The sequence below is a fragment of the Anthonomus grandis genome, chromosome 1 (genome assembly GCF_022605725.1).
Source record: "Anthonomus grandis grandis chromosome 1, icAntGran1.3, whole genome shotgun sequence".
Classification (NCBI taxonomy): domain Eukaryota; kingdom Metazoa; phylum Arthropoda; class Insecta; order Coleoptera; family Curculionidae; genus Anthonomus; species Anthonomus grandis.
Genome location: NC_065546.1, coordinates 39,169,895 through 39,183,449, shown reverse-complemented (window position 1 = coordinate 39,183,449; position 13,555 = coordinate 39,169,895). Strand labels below are relative to the sequence as shown.

The following is a 13,555-nucleotide window of genomic DNA, read 5'->3' as shown; positions in this document are numbered from 1 at the left end:
AGAAGATTATATTATTGAAATTTTGTTAGAATTTTTTGTTTGTTTTTTTTTGTTAGACTATTACATGTTTTTTTATTAAAAATAAATGTTTATTTTGTAGCTATTTTCATTTTATTTATTTCCTGGTAAGGAAAATGTTCATACTCATTGCTTTAACTATAATTTAAGCTAGTTTTCTAAAGTAGAAAACGATGTTACATCTTACCCTCAAAATGGTACAACTTACCCCAAGGGCGGGGTAAATTGTACCAAAATCATGTCTGCTTTATTTTTGATACTTTTAAAATAATACTATAGTAAATAAAAAATCAAGTCTCTTATAATATTTTTAAAGGTTTGTAGAATATGGTAGGAGAATACGAAATTTGTAAGACAAAAAGTTTTTGCTACAATAAAAATAAACCATAAATTGTTACAACCTGCCCCGGTCTCCCCTACTAAATACCGTTTTGGAAGCTAAAGAAGTTTTTGCACTCTTCAGGAAAGCTACCCCTGCCATTTTGAAGGGTAAATCACTTAGTAAATTATCTGAATTATCGGCTGCTGTGTTTTTAACCAGTGCATCAGAATTCCCAGTAAAAAAATATTTTTACACACATACCTAATTTAATAAGTATTAGGTATAAAAAAAGCTTATATGAGTAACACTAATACTTTTTGTGACGAAGCTGTATGTTTTACAACACAGCCCAAGCACAAGTTTCAAAAAGGTTGTTTTTTTAGCTTACATAATGTAAGAGCTGATTTTTTTAATTAGGTCTGGCTACTCATATATACTCGGGAGATAATATCCCTTATATAAGAAATCGCTTCTAATGGCCTGCTAGATCTCCTGATATAACGCCTCTAGGCTTTTTTCTATGGGGTCATTTGAAATCTATTGTGTTTACTCCCCAACCTGAAAGTTTGGATGAACTTCGTCAACGCATTATCGACAGCTGCCATGATATCCCACAACATGTTTTTGAAAATATCCGTCAGGAATTTGAACATCGCCTATATCATTGTTTGGCCAAAAACGGGCAACATTTTGAACACTTAATGAAATAAAAACTGATATTTTCATGTTTTTGTTTTTGTTTTCTATCTGAACAAATTAAGATAAACAAAGATTTTTCTAATTTTCTCGAAAACGAATCAACCGAATAAAAAAAATCAAACGTCAAAATAAAATACTTCGAAAGACCTTTTAAACAAGCTATTACTCGATACCCCTTGCCATTTAAAATTTTTAAGAAGATGACCCTAGGGGCAGATGGAGAAAGGGGGGTGAAGTAATTTTAGGTTAGAAAGTTGTCCCCCTTAACAACGTATTTCGGCGTTTTTTTTTAAACAGTGATTTTTGATAAATCAATAACAACAAATAATAATACCCTGTATATGCACATATAAATACATACATATAAATACTTAAGAAAACTATATGCCAGGAAAGAATTTTTTTTTCAATTATACGTAATTTTACATACTTTTAAGTTTTATCTTCCATACTTCTAAATTCGATAGGGGAAACAGAAAAAACACCATTTGCATGCTTCTTAGCTTTGATAGAAAAAGTCAACGAATTCGGTATAAATTAGGCAACAACTGTCAACTCGAGATTCCTTCTTTCTAAAGGACTAACATACCCTATAAATTTAATTGTTATGGCCGAAAAGTAATTAGGTATAGGATTTTCAAAACATCTAAAAATTCGAGATAATGAAGTATTTGTCATAATAATATATCAAATTTATCAAGATCGGTCACAAAAGCAACCCAGGGTTTTTGTTGTCCCTACTGACTGCCAAATAAATAGTTAGAAGAGGGAAGTGGCTGTGTTGCTCGAAGGACAATACAAATTAAGTGTTCTGTATAGTCTTAAGTGTGTCTAAATGTTATGTATAATTTTAGTAATATCAAATATGTTCCCACTATGGTAAACTTCTGGGCTTAACTGACAATTAGCACTGATGATGGCTCATACGCCGAAAGCGCTCTGCTAAGCTTTTAAAATAAAATTGCTCTGATTACATCTGGTTTGATTAATTTAAATAACTAATTGGCAACATTAGGGTGTTGAAACTGTTGACAGTGTTTAAGACAAGTGATAGATGCGAAAACGAACGCTCTTCTTTCAGTTGGCTTGACAATATTGGCCTCATGGTGTGGGTTATCCCTTTGTAATAAAGGTTTACGCTCCTGTGAATTTAGGATTTATCTAAAATCTTTCATTGTTTTTTTTTCTATTACATTTTAATTTAGTTTTACTATTCACTCAGTGATAGGAAGGATCTACTACGATCTAGCCCAATTCATGGTAAGAGCATATGTATTCATTTTAGTGGTAATGAATGTATATTACTTATCTGAACATTTTAAAAAGTTTCACACAAGCAGGGATTGGAAGCCCAAAGAAAATTGAAAACTGTATTCCACAATAGTTGCGCAGAACGAATGAGCCTTATTTACTTTATTAAACTTTCATTTTTTGTTTTGTTTTTAGACATATACATATTTTGTTTTATATTTTTATATGTTTTTTTCATAATAAATATATTTTCAGTTTTTATAAATTATTATAGTTATTTTTTCTCCCAAACACATTTTACCACACAAAAAAAGGAGTCGTGTTAACATCCTTGATACGCCATATTATGTCCAATACATGACGTAAAATGTCCTAGAAGTACGTACAAAATACGTCTTTAGTACGTATCTGTGCTGTTTGAGAAAATACAGGGATTTACAATAATATGACCTAAATAAACTAAATTGGGGTCCTCAAATAGGATGAACTACTTAAAAACTAGACCCTGTAGATGATAATATTAAGTATAATTATTATTTAAATTTCTGACTAGTAAAAACCTTAAGTTGGAAATACCGCATTAAAGCTATTACGGAACTGCATGATGGACAAATAAGATTTAGGGAAAGGGGTTATTCTGCTATGGTTGTTATTTATCAAATAATTATCACCATGTTTATAGAAACAAACAATGGTATGAGAGGCATTAAAAACTCCTGAAGGCGTTATATATACCAAAAGAGGCATGTCTATTAATCCCTTAAAATGATATTTCATATTTTAAAACTTCATACATTGAATGATATATATGATATATATCCTATCCAGGCGCGTAGGAAAGCAATATTTTGTAAAAGTTTGGGTTTAAGTCATTAGGGTGAGGCTTTAAAATGATGAAACCCAATACAAAATGAGCCGCAGGACGGTATTAGCCCGAAGGCGTCAAAACGAAAGCTGCTTCGTAAGCCCGAGGGCCCAAACCGACGAAGTCTCGAATATACAATGCCATAATATTATCAGAGACGGATTAAGACGTTGAAAGGAACTTTTGAAAACGTGAGTAGACCAGTCTTATCTTCGTAATCTGATATGAGAGTTTTCGCTGTTCACCTGTAAGAGTGTCATTGGTCTTATTGCAAAGTAAACTTGTAGATTAAGGACTTGCTCAATAATAATGTTCTAAATAGTTTACCTGGAACATATTTTAGAACATTTGTACAGAGTTATATTTAATATTTCTTAAAATAATCGATTTTAGGCACCTGAAAAAATGTTTGGTAAACAAACTTAGAGTTTAGGGTCGGCTCGACAAGAAATATTCTAAGCATTTTTATCAAAACCAATTATTTTTTGAGAAAGTTGAAATTTTGAGGACTGACAGTTGATATTTTAACTCACAAGCACGTTTTGATTAGTTATTTAAATTTCTGTTTGTCCTATCAAAATATTCTTAGTAAGCTAACTTAGAGTTTAGGGTACAATCTTCCTACGAAAAAAATCTTGATTAGAAAAATTGTAGTCTAAAGTCTGCTCGACAAAAAAAGCTTTTTTGCGAAAGAATTTTTCTCGAAATCTGAATATTTTTTTCAAGAAAATTCGAGTTTTGAGGGCTTCAGACAGCTTTTGATTGACAAGCACGTTTTTTCCAATTATTTTAATTTCTATTGGTCCTACAAATTGTTGGTAAGCAAACTTGTAGCTTAGAGAAATTAGAAATTCGAGTTTTGAAGGTTGAAGTTGGAGCTCTTAACTGTCAGGCATGTTTCTCCAATTATCTCTGTTTCTACTGTCACTACCAAAAAATCTTTAGTATGCAAACTTGTAAATTATGACGTGCCCTACAAGAATGTAAGTAAAATCTATATTGTTATGGTGAATTCATAATAAGTAACTTATTTTGTTGGGTATAACGTCACTATTTCCGGAAATATCAATTATTAAAAAGAAGAAGAAAATAGGCTTATTCACGTATTTAGAAGAATGGATTTTTTTGAAAATTTGGATTTTTTAATACGAACCTAGATCCTTAGCAATTTTTTTCGAAATATTTAATTCAATTTAAGTCAAATCAATCTAAAATACAATAATTTACTTGAGGTATCATAGATTTTTTTATCATCTTGATCTTAACTAAGAAATTTAAACCACCTAGAGTGATTTATTTACGGATGAGAATGTGTTTTAATTTTTACTCGAAAACAGTGCCTTGTACGTAAAAAAGTCAAGAAACCGAATTTGTTTCAAATAAATGAGGATTTCAAGAGTAATTTTTACTTTTGGAAAAACCAGTGGCGTATGATTTATGATTATTTTGCCCAAAATTATCCTTAATTTCTTGGCATACCTGTATATTTATATGGGAAACTAGAGCTTATTTTTAACATAGAACATGGTTATAATTTCTTAGTTAAGATGAAGATTACCCTGTATACAAAATCTGTTATACCTCAAGTAAATTATGATATTTATGAATTATTGGGTTCAGATTGAATTAAATATAACGAAAGGAATCGTTAAAGATTTACACTCATTATTCTGTTAAATACAGTAGGGTCACGGAACTATCGAAAAATTCGCATTATTAATTTAATTATTGTAAAAATTGGTTTTAGCTATTGCTAACTCAAAAATAAATAAATAAGACAATACAAGCAGGATTACAAATGTATATATTGAAATAATATATGCATAATAATAGTTTAATCATCGATTTCAATGGTTCTCACGTATTTTTATTCGGTTTCATCTTTTTTCTGATTTGGACCATTTCAATTTTTTTGAACTGATTTAAAGAAATTAGTGATTTTAGCCTCTTCACTATTGCGTTGCCTTTATTCATAGGCGGTTTCCTTTAATATTTGCAGAATCATGTCCGTTTAAGGAAGAATATTACCTGTGGCCTACTATAAAAGAAAATTGTAATGTTTAATATCCTCTTGATTTTTAATTTAATTAGCCGATAACCTGAAAATGGGATATCTTCGTCTGATTTATCATTTAGCTCAATTAAATAATTTGTCTTAAGCACTTGAGCATAACCATCATTCCAATCTAAAGCTTTAACAACATCTATATTTTTGGAGCATTATGAAAAGCTTATAGATTTTTTAAGCTAAAAATGGTGGCAGTTTTTGGTTTAAATCACTTAGAGGGAGCAAATCATCAGGATCATCTTTATCCACTACGTCACTATGAGCAAAATCTTATCACAGTATTTTTTTAATGAACTCGCTGGCACTTTTTTCGAAGCATTATAAAAAAAAGGTACAACAAATTTCATGTTTAACCTCTTTTTCGATAGAAAATCTTTGTACAGTATATTGAATCAGTGGTTGTATTAATACTAGAACTCATTCTTTTTCACTACAGTTACTTGAAGCATAATCAATAAAAAGAAGCGGCTTTTTAGGGATCTCGCTTTCTTTCAAAAAAATTTCTTACTTAGGTACAAAACATTGGTCAAACCAATGTTTCAATATTGCTGAAATCATCTAAGCTTTTGCTGCCGCTTTATAATCCACGGGAGCAGTGTATTTCTGAATGGGGTTTTTAGATTTTTAAATCACTAGAAGTTTAAGTTTGTGACCGCCATCAGAATTACAAGATGTCAAAAATATGATCCTTTCTTTACTGCTCTTTCTTTCCGCAACGGTTTTTTTTTTGGAACCCATCAGGGTGCTATGCGTATTCATCAGTATAAGAAACTTGTGGTGGGTTTAGCTATATATGGTTTGCCAGAATGATAATAATACCATAAATGTTTCTCACAAACTTTAAATCGCCTAATGCCATATCTTTTTAGAAAATTGGCAATCCAGTCCCTACTGTCCATTGTCGTTGTCGATTTAAAAGACTTATAAAACACGAATGTATTTTTCCATCCTTGGATACTCTCCTTTTCTTAACGTTTGCCTTTTGCTGGGCCAGCAACACATAAAAAAAATTAATCTGAAATTAAAAGAAAAAGAATCAGTCCACCGGAATAATAAATTAAGAATTAATATAATTCTCAACATTAATATCGCAAGGAAAATAAAAACTGTATATACTGACCACCTACCCTTTAATGTAAAATTTATTTGTATTTTTTTAATGTCACTTATTGTATAAGTTCCTACAGCATATCTAAGGGCTTAACTTTCACCACTAACTTCGCGATATGGCTTATCAATAATAACTGATTTCTCTTGGATAGGTAAGTTCTTGTGATTGGATTTTATTATTTATGTATTTATTTTTGTATAGCCTTGTCGACATGATTTATTTCTACTAATTCTAAAGGAATTATATTTCTAATTTTATAAACGGCTTCGCTTAAGCATTTATACAATTGATCTTAATTCTACAAGTTTTTTTTTCGCATTTTTGTTATATCATAAGTATATCATAAATATCTGTATTGTTTATTAAATAGTAATTTTCTATCTAGCGTTACTCCTAGATATTTTAAATCATCGTTGTCTTCGGTTGTAGTATTTTGAATTTTTAGCCTGGTTCTTCTTCTTATATTTTTAAAATTAAAATTTACTAGTTGTATTTGGTCGTGATTTAATTTTAATTTCCACTTCTTACAGTATTGGTTTATTTAATTATTTTGGCTTTGTACTCTGATTGTTGAAACTTCATGTTGTATAGATCTGTTATATTATGACCAAAAAGTGTAATTTCACTATTTGTCTTGGTTGGTACTGCATATAAATGCATTAAATAATGTAGGTGACAAAACGCTTCCCTGGGGAAGACCTTAGTTGATGTCTTTTTCGTCCGAGTTTTTATTTTCAATTTTTGTTATTTTCCTGTTTTTTAGGAAACTCGTAATTATTCTAAGAGTGATCGAATCGATTTGCATTTTATAAATTAGGGCCTCTCGTCATACTGTATTTTATAATTTTTCCATATCTAAGGCTGACATGCATGCTGTATGCTTCGGATTGTTCCCGATCATTATATAATTTACTATTCTTGCTAGTTGTAACACTTAAAGCTGTAGGTTATTACCAATATTTTTATTTAACAATTGTAGTTTCTTTCAGGTGATAGTTAAGATTTTAAACATAACAAGTCTGCTTTAAAAAAATATTTATTCATATTATTCTCTTCTAAGTATTTTTTTAAAAATATTTTGGCAACGGTTTTTAATATAAAGCATATAATTTTAGTTATAAAGTTTTTAATATAATTTTATATAAGCAAACGGTTCTTTGAGGATACTTCAGTAATAAAAATTTTTTAAAAAAACGCAAAGCTCTAGATCTGAAGATGGTGATGTTTGAGTAGAAATCATTTTTTCTAGGTCAGATTTCAGATTTTCAGATTTCTTCTAGGTGAACTAGAGAAGAAACTATAATGGTAAATTGACGATGGTTGACTGGGGTGACTTGAATAATTCATCTAAAATGCTTTTCACGTTCATGGTGTCTCTCCTTCAATGCGTAGAACTGGTACTTAGAGATTCAATACTCGGGGTAAAGGTGTTTATCGCCTATAGTTTATATAGTAGAAATTAAATATTCTTTTCTCGTATTGCTTGGGATGTTTGTGAAAAATGGTTCATTTGAGATATTTCCATGTTACGCGCCAAAGTTGCACTCACTTTTGCCAAATTAAAATCTGTGCCAGGAAAGGAATATACTATATTACATATTAATTATTCCAGGATTTGTCCTGAAAAATAAAGTACAAAAATTTGTTTAAATCTATAGTAGGATTAACTATGTAAAAACTAACTTATCATGGAGATAAAGATTTTAAATAGGGATGGAAAGATTATAGTTTTAATACTGAAAATTTAATATTATTTTCCCGTTCTGCTAAGAGTATTTGTGAAATATAGTACATTCAAAATACTCTCATGTTGGGCAAAAAGGGAGAAAAATTGTGACTCCTTAAGGGATTCTACGAATATTCTTACAATAATAAAAATACAGTTCTCTTCTTTAGAAATTTTTGTCAAGAAAACTATTTTTAAGACAGTTACATCCAATGGTGAATGAGGATTCTCCAACTGTATGAAAAAAATTATATCTAGGCACTTGAAGCCACTTTAATTTTTATCTCGACGATTGTATGCCTTATTGGTCACGGGAAAACTCTCACTTGAGGAATAGACTTATTGGGCGATTTATTATTGATGAACATGTAATGGTGAATCACATCTTAACTTTTTACAAATTATCTTGTCAATGTCATTGTCAAGAAGATATTCTTATTGACCTAAGTATAAACATGTGGTATCAACATGATGGTTGCCTAGCATATTATTCTCAAAGAGTACGTGATTTTTAAGTAACAGTTACCCAGATCGCTGAATTGGAAGAGCGTAGTCAAAATGCTATAAATTCCAGGTGTTAGCATATGTAGGGTAATAATTGGGAACTCTATTTTACAAAATGGTAGATACTTTGAACATTTGTACATTTTTTGGTATTGCTTTTGGTTATAACCCGAATGCTTCCTTTAAGCATGCGTTAAAAAGGATTATTAAGCTTAAATTAAATAACTTTTTTATTATAATAACTTCAGAATTTTTAAAAATGTTGTTACTATTACATAATATAGATTAATCTGATGCTTAGATAAACTGGGAAGCAAGATGCAAGATAAATAAGATCCAATACTTAATTATTAATTCCAAGTGATTGCAAAAATTTTTATTTTGGTAATAACTCAAAAAAGTAAAAAAGATAGCCGACTGCGGTTTTTAGGTTTTTTCTAGAAAATTTTATCGAGTTTTTTTAGATTCTGCTATCAGAATTATACTATTACACGTACTATTATATTAGTACGTGTTTTTATTTCAAATGTCGTCTCCAGTCAATTTTACTAAAAACTTTCGCGTACTACTGGATATAATATTTTAAAGTACTTAAACAATTTTAAATTGAACAAAATCGGATAGGTCTTTTAAAAGTTATAGCCATTTAAACAATTACATTTGCACTACCTTCCCTTACTTTATGATAAAATCTATGACGAAAATGGCAAATAATCCAAGGTTTTTAATTATATTAATAAAAGGTGAAACTTTCAAACGCGGTACGTTCTATTTTTGTAATTTTTAACTTATAAAATTCGGTTTTCTTTTAAACTACCGTACCAGGTTACTTTGCACCATTTTTTTTAGTTTTATTTTATTAGTTAGGATGTAACGTCACTCGAAAGAAGATCTGAACTTTTTATTATAAATATCAATTGAGCAGGTTGTAATATAACTCTGATTGTAGCTATTTGTTACGTATATTGCCTAATCAAGAGAACAACCTAATTTTATTAGTGGTGCAAAGTATACCCCAAAAAAGTCATACTTTGCACCAATTAAATGCGAAAAAATGTTCGTGGGCCAAGTTTTGTGAATTTAAATCTACCTACCTACATATACTTATGAAACAAGCATAAAAGTAAAGAAAATTGCTACAATTTAAATGAACAAACTTTATTATAACATTATAATAGTAAAAATACAATTTGTCGCATTCTGGGACAATGTACAATCCTCGTTTGGACATTTTCTTGGGAGGGCTAATGGCGCCAATGTCCCACGAATACCATATTTCGTCACATCTTTCTGGCCATTTCCAAAACTTTATCGATCTGGCCATAGGATTGATCATCGCTCCATCGTTTTCTATTGCTGTTATCACTCCAGGATAAACATGATCTTCATAGGAAAATAAGACGTACTCGCCAACAACTTTTTTAACATCATCTAATCCAGAGTTTTTGACTTTGTCGACAATATTTGATCCAAGAGAACCTGAAACGAGTTTTTCATTAAATTCTTTTTCTTCTTCCATTTCTTGCATCTCATTTATTTCATCATCTGATGAATCCCTGCCTAGTGGAAAGTGGTCGTCCAAAACAATGTCCTAATCTCTGAATCATCTACGATTTCTGGTTTAACAGCTTGAAGAGGTGTGGATGTAGATGCTCCAGTTAGATTTGTTAAACTAATTTCAGAATGGGCAATACTGTATCCTACTGAAACCGTTATTTTCTTCTTCCTACGTGGCTTAAACTGTGTGGCTTCCTGTCTTTTATCTTCTAAATACTTAATGAAAGTGTTTTCGATATCCGACGAACTTGATTTATTTGTGTCGCTAGTAGTTGTCATATTAGATTGCTTAGTTGTTGTTAACCGCTCCAAGCGGTGTTACATCGCAAGGGACGATACCGCATTTCCTAAATCCCGACTTTAATATCTCAGCGCCATTCTTTTGAATTTTTTCCATTAATGATCGTAAGAGCATTGGAAAATGCTGTTTCTCAAACACATTTGATCTACTCCCTACATAAGTTTCCTTATATTGAGATAAAATATCTCTCCAGTCTCTTTTCATGATGGCAAATAATGCGACATGTAGCGGTTGTGTAACGTGGGTGCTATTCGGAGGCAAACATACAAAATCAATGTCGTGTCTTCGACATAAATCGAGGACTTCATCATTAATATGAGAAGACAAATTGTCTCCTAAAACGACCTTCTTTCCCTGAATTTTTTAAACCTGGGCAATAGGAGAGTGCTGAACCAATTTGCAAATATCTGTGATTCGAACCAACCAGATACAGTATTTGCATAACGCGTACCAGGGGGACCATTCTCAGTCCAGGTGTCCCACAAATGCTTGGATTTGTACACCACATAATGAGGTAGAACCTCACCAGCTGTATTTCCACAAATCATAAGAGAAATGCTACTCTTTGAGGAATTACAAATTCGTTCGGGATACTTAACACCACGTTTAGTTAATATCTTTTTTTGACCGGGGTCATCGTCACATCTAAGTTTGTCTCGTCATAATTAAAAATAGCATGCGGCTCTACACCAGTTAATGTTTGTTTTAGATCTTCTATGTATTCAGTCATTTGGTTTGCATTGAATGTTGCTCTACTTCTTTTTATGTTCGAGGCTATCCTTGCAGTAAGGTCCTTATGACGAGTTAAAAATGATTTGACCCAATCGATACCTGGAGTATTATCCCTAAAACGAGTTATTTTTTTTCCTTTGCGATTTAAATAGCGCTTGATTATTTGTCGCAATTCCATTCCAGTAACAGGAAAACCAGAATCACTAAGGCTATAAATGCATTGTACAAAACATCTTTTCTCTTCATAAGAGAATATTGATGAGTATCCAGGTTTTCTAGCGTGTGTTCCTTTTAATTTGTAAAAAATAGTTCTCCTTGGAATGTTAAAGGATTCAGCGGCAACTCTTGTGCTTATGCCATCTTGTATTGCTGACAAACCTGCCTTCGAATTTTCTTCTGAGTAGTCTGCATATCTGCGAGATCCCAGTTTCCTTTTATAACGTCTGGGCATTTTCTGAAAACCATTTACCTATTTAACTTTTACTCTTGTGAATGAAAATAGTTTGGACGTGACAAGTAGGGGATACTTTGCACCACTTGAGCGGTGCAAAGTATACCCAATTCCACATGATAAGTGCCCATGTAAACAATGTTTTTTTTATTGCTATCCTTGTTTAAACCCGTTATTTTAACAACTACAAATCGCAATCGGTTATAGTATAAGCCTTTAGACGTGTACTTACCAATTTTTGTACTCTGGGACTTTCTGCACATTATGATTTTGCAAAGCCAGAAAATCATAGAATTTCTAGGTTAATATTCGGACGGTTGCTGATAAACAACTGGCGACCAGGAGGATATACGCGCGCGTGTTGGTGACGTATTGCGATGTTGCCTATGTGTTCTAGAGGTAGTAGAAATACCTGAACAAAATTATGAGGAGGATTACAGAAAATATAATTTAACATGTTCGGTGCAAAGTTTCCCTGCTCAGTGCAAAGTAACTCCGTTTTACGGTACCTTCTTATAGTTTCTTATTCTGTTTATTGATCTTATTTTAATTTTTGAATTTATCAGCACCCTGCCGCGTTTAACACTATACCCCTGGCCTCCGTCCGTTGTTTTTTCCATTTTGACAACCCAATGTAGTGTTACTCTATACAAAATCTGATAGGAATTAATAAGATATTTTAGTTGCAGGATCAGCCATTTACCTACATAATACCCGATGATATTAATAATATATTTCCACTTTGATTTAATCCTCGACTTAAGACGTTTCTCGCACTCTCTTTATTGACAACCGTAGAATATTTTAATCGTACGAATGCTTGGTATTAACTGACTATTATATTTTAAAAGTACCAATTATTGATATTTCAGACAAAACAGGTTAAAAACAATGACTAATCGATAGAAACGCAGAAAAATGCTAAAACATATAAAATATGGAGTCGTGGTCCCTATTACTGAATGTGCAAAATTTGAACCAACAGGGTGATAAATGAAACGGACACGACTATCGTAACACCACTGTACGTGAATAAATCTATTTTCTTCACTTTTTCGATAATTGAATAAATTTCTATTTACTGAAATACTGACGTCTATCCTAATAAAATAATTTATTTTCTGAGAATGTTTCAAAATTTCTTAAAAACCGAATATTTTTGGAGAAATCTCAAGATTTAAGGACAAATCTTTTAAGACATATTAGATGCTTCAAAAATTCCACTTTGACCAAGATAGAATTTTGGTAAACAATAGTGCATATCCCTACCAAAGAGCGGAGATACGCCCCTGTATCAGTAGGGCCCGGGGGTCCTTTAAAATTATGTAGAGTCGAGGCCAAGCGAGAGAGGCCCCGGGGCCCCAAACGCCCCCGGCCTTTCGGTCGTATTAAAGTAAAGTAAAATTCAACCCTGGAATGATGCGGCGCTCTATATATAGCTGTATATATTTCAGCCCGAGGGCTTATGAGTCGAATATAACGAAGGATTGAATTTTTGTATAAATATTTGGGAGGCTTTTCGTGAAATTGCGTGGAATAGAGATAAATGGATGAATTATTATATAGTGCATTCACGATGAAAGGAGCAAATTCATTTAAAATTCAGGTATTTTTTTCGTCTTTTATTTTTTGGGCACATACATTATTATATCAAGTAAAAACTATGGCGTCAACATTCATTTTTTAAAAAATAGAACACCCTGAATATTATGACTTTTTACAATTCTATACAGGGTGTAAATAAATATATGCGAAAAAATTCAGGAGCTGATTCTTGGGTAAATTATAAGAAAAAAACTTTATATGAACGTATGTCCTAACTTTTGAGATACCGGGTGGTAAAGATTGAAGAAAAATATATGTTTTTTTACAATATCTGTGAAACCCCTTTAGATTTTAAGTAATATTTGGTATGCATTTTCTACGCATCAAAAGGCACTTCTGAGGCTT

General features: G+C 31.6%; 1 long non-coding RNA gene across 1 annotated transcript in view; it reads right to left on the bottom strand.

Annotated features, from left to right (window-relative positions):
• Nucleotides 1-6,163: 6,163 nt before the first annotated feature.
• Nucleotides 6,164-13,555, bottom strand: part of LOC126742140 (uncharacterized) — a 55,969-nt gene continuing 48,577 nt past the window's right edge. Inside the window, exon 3 of the long non-coding RNA XR_007662494.1 lies at nucleotides 6,164-6,238. This is a non-coding gene — a long non-coding RNA (uncharacterized LOC126742140). The remainder of the gene's footprint in view (nucleotides 6,239-13,555) is intronic.